This window comes from Poromitra crassiceps (assembly GCF_964638095.1).
Source record: "Poromitra crassiceps genome assembly, chromosome: 2".
Taxonomy (NCBI): domain Eukaryota; kingdom Metazoa; phylum Chordata; class Actinopteri; order Beryciformes; family Melamphaidae; genus Poromitra; species Poromitra crassiceps.
The window spans coordinates 75746746-75751223 of NC_139624.1; positions in this window are offsets into that span (position 1 = coordinate 75746746).

Below are 4478 nucleotides of genomic sequence, written 5' to 3' on the forward strand. Positions count from 1 at the left end.
CAACATCCTCCCTCCACCATACGTGTCTTATAACCACAACTCTATGAACATTGAACAATGTCTCGCCAGTCAATTTAAACCGTTTCATCACAAATCTGTTTTGTATTGTATTTGTATCTACTGTCTTTGGTTTTGCACCCTGTTTTATTGTCAGATGCATGTTATGGGTAAATGAGTAGGCTACAGCTTGTATGGGGAATGAGTGAGTTGAATATACCAGCGTCATAACTGTATGTTACACGAGAGACTATTTGAAACGGATCATCACTGAGTCTTATATTTGTGTAGCAGATTTACTAAATGCTTTATCTCAAATTGTATTTTATCTATGGATTTTTTATAGGTACATGTATTTTAATCGTAGGTTCCTGAATCACTCGACCAGAGAAATTCATAATTTAAAATATTCTTAATTAGCTCTTCAGTTATATATCTCCTATATCCTCTGTTACAGGCCAACTGGTGACTTTTGGACTGTTGACGTGTTGAGTAATGTGATTTACTGTTTATTTCAATGTTCACCTTGTATCCTGTGCTGTATTTGCATGTCAGTGGGTTTCCATGGTGATTAGTGTAATAAAACATTAACAACACATAAACACAATAATGTGCTGGTTCTCCCTCTCTCTCTGGTTTCAGGGGTTAGGCTGCCCCCTGGCGGCCGGTGACCCGCCTCGCCTCAGCTGTCTGTTCATAGTGGTGCAGCAGCAGCTGTGTTGCACATGGCGACCTGGGTCTTTGTTTATTGTCTGCAGGGTTGCTCTCTGCTTGTTCTCCACATTGTACTGACGGGGAAAATATGGCTGTGCCCCGCACCGCAGCACACATCAGACTGTGTTTTGGCTGGATTTACACCCCCCCACACACATGCTCACCCCCACATCCAGGGACAGCGCTACACCGGAGCAAGGGGGGGCTATAGCCCCTCACAAATCTGCCAAATCCCAGTTAAGCCCCCTCAAACATTTTAGTATCTTTTTTATTTTTAAATAAACAAATGTGTAAAGTTAATAACCAGCCATTCTTGACTGATTGAATTTATTTGAGAATTGATGAAAAGATATGTATACAACTGCCCAGCAGGAATACAAAAAATCATCGAGGTTGAGAACACAAGAGAACACAATAAACAATCAGGGACCATGTTGGAGATAAGTGTTTACATTTTTTCATGCTATCCCTTGGATCTTTTCTCTCTATATCCATGAATGAAGTCAGTCAATAAATCAATCAAACGCTTATTTCCATCATGGACTTTTTCTTACCCCGATATTAACCTAACCAATAATCACTCCTCGTGCCTAAACCCAACCAATCATCACTCTGCATGTCAAAACCTAACCAATCACTCCTCATGCCTAAACCAGAGCCGTATAATAGAAGAGTTCCGACATCTCCATTCACTCCAATGGACCAGTTTTTTTCCAGGAAGTAGAAAGTGGAACTCTTGAGTAAAAAAAGCAGCACTGTCGAGTTGCAGCAAAATAGACAGTTTGTGTTGTACTTTGTGCATTATCAGCTTTATTTTAGCATGCAAATTTTGCAAAAGTAGCGTGAGACCCATTCCTGGCTGTTCATTGAGTCTCGCATTTTGGTCCTCTGCTGACGCCACTCTCTTACTAGAGGACACTAGCCTAAACCTTTGCATGTGAAAGTTTTTGTCATTGCCTATAGTCACTTATAATACGTAGTATATATATATATATATCCTATTCTTTGGCCAAATTAATTTGAAAACTAAATTTATTTTGAATGTGCCATATCTGGTTTTATTTGGGGGGCGGGGGAGACCTCATTATAAAGTAGGCTCAGTCATGAAAATCCACAATTTTCTTAGCACCCCCACATATTGGTCTAGCCTCCCCCAAGCCCCCCCTTAGAAAAAAAATCCTGGAGCCGTGCCTGCCCACACCCCTAACAATATCACATATTCTGACCATATGTGGACCACCTGACTTCCCCCATTACAGTAGCTAGGCAATACAGTCTCACATACACAGTAGCCTATGTTTTTCGACATAGGCTATAGATCTGATAGTGCCTCAGAACTGCTCACTTCACTGTAAAACAAATATATTCATCTTTACAAGTATTTCTTTACGAGTTTGTGTGTGTGTGTGTGTGTAGGCCTATATATAGGCTATATACACACACACACCTTTCAATATTTTTTTCAATAATCTTTATTAGAATGTTATCTGAAGCCTAATTTAAAAGATACTGACAAGCTATTTAAGAAAAAGAAATAGCCTACGTGAAAGTGCATTGGGGGGGAAACTGGGCTCATAGACTGAGGTTATGGACTCATTAAGATGGGTATTTTTTCACCATGTGGACTTTCTGATGCGTGTTTTACAGCTTTAGGTCCAAGTTGAGATTTCTCATTTTCGCAGGAGCATGTCGTCACAATGAAAAAATATAAACATATTCCAGTCTTGTTCCAAAAGAGCAATATCACTGTTTCTTTTATAGCCTAGTAAAAATAGACTCATAAAAAAATCTTTCTGCATATTTGATGTAGCCTATAAATTATAAACCAATCAAAGTAGAACCCAAAGCATAATAGCATTTGCATTTTCCCCGTAGCTCAGTAGGCTATCAGCTGTGTAGAAGTGAGCATCAAGTGTGTATTGTGTAATGATACTTGCTATAGAGACAGTCCGCATGTCTGGGAACGCCCACAAAATGTGAAACGGCTGGCGCGCGAGTGGGGTAAAACCGCCCATATCTCATGGGCTGACTCACCAAAAGACGGTGCTGCGGCTCTAAACTACAGGTTTGGGGGTTCTAGAGCAGAACACAAGACGTCTGCTCAGATGTGCGTTTACTGCGGTGGTTAAATCCCCAATCATGTCTGCCTGGGCTGGGCTATCAGCTAAATTCTAACTTTGCTGAATGGATAGAACAGGGGTTTTTACCCCACCCTGACCACGCCCCCAGCCAGGCTGACGGCTCCTACACACCGCCGACGAGTCTAAGCGATAAACTCGCACGTACTCGCACTCGCCCTGCAGCTTGGTTGGCTGCCTTGCTGTATTTCCGTCTTTAATTGGTCGATTTTGAAATGCCCCTCCTTCCCTTGCTGCCATCTTGTCGCTCACCAGCTTGCAAAGCATGCTGGGATAGGCCTACCTGGCGGAGGAAATTGCAGGCGGCAAGACGAGGAGGGGCCAAAACTCGCCATCGCCATCCTGCGATGTCTTGACGCCAGGTATCCCAGCATGCTTTGCAAGCTGGTGAGCGACAAGATGGCAATGAGGGAAGGAGGGGCATTTCGAAATCGACCAATTGAAGACGGAAATACAGCAAGGCAGCCAACCACGCTGCAGGGCGAGTGCGAGTACATGCGAGTTTATCGCTTAAGCTTCTGGCATACTCTTTGCGCACGCGCTGGAGGCGGGGCTCCGAGGAGGGCGCGCGCACTCTGCGCGGGCCAAAACAGAACATACTCAGTGCGCAGCTCCAGGCTCCAGGCAGTCTGAATGAAATTGAATGTAACTTCCCATTTCTATGTATTAAATTATAAAAAACGACCCTCAACATTTGGGAAGGCTAAGCCACACAACTAGTTCGTTATAATCGAACGCCATGCTTCAAAGGCAACTTTACGACGGTGAGGACTCAATCACAGCAGATATCCGCTGATAGCCTACCACGGAGATCTCACAGGCACAGGCAGCAAAACCCAACGCGCTGATAGCAAAATCTCCATGGACGCCCCCCGACACGCCCCGTGCGATGACGTTATAATTGCCGTGTGCCCTATGCGCTTGGCTGGGCGCGAAGAGTATGCCACAAGCTTAAGCTTGTCGGCGGTGTGTAGGAACCGACAGCAAGGCAGCCAACCAAGCTGCAGGGCGAGTTGCAAGTACATGCAACATTGCTATAGAGACAGTCCGCATGTCTGGGAACGCCCACAAAATGTGAAACGGCTGGCGCGCGAGTGGGGTAAAACCGCCCATATCTCATGGGCTGACTCACCAAAAGACGGTGCTGCGGCTCTAAACTACAGGTTTGGGGGTTCTAGAGCAGAACACAAGACGTCTGCTCAGATGTGCGTTTACTGCGGTGGTTAAATCCCCAATCATGTCTGCCTGGGCTGGGCTATCAGCTAAATTCTAACTTTGCTGAATGGATAGAACAGGGGTTTTTACCCCACCCTGACCACGCCCCCAGCCAGGCTGACGGCTCCTACACACCGCCGACGAGTCTAAGCGATAAACTCGCACGTACTCGCACTCGCCCTGCAGCTTGGTTGGCTGCCTTGCTGTATTTCCGTCTTTAATTGGTCGATTTTGAAATGCCCCTCCTTCCCTTGCTGCCATCTTGTCGCTCACCAGCTTGCAAAGCATGCTGGGATAGGCCTACCTGGCGGAGGAAATTGCAGGCGGCAAGACGAGGAGGGGCCAAAACTCGCCATCGCCATCCTGCGATGTCTTGACGCCAGGTATCCCAGCATGCTTTGCAAGCTGGTGAGC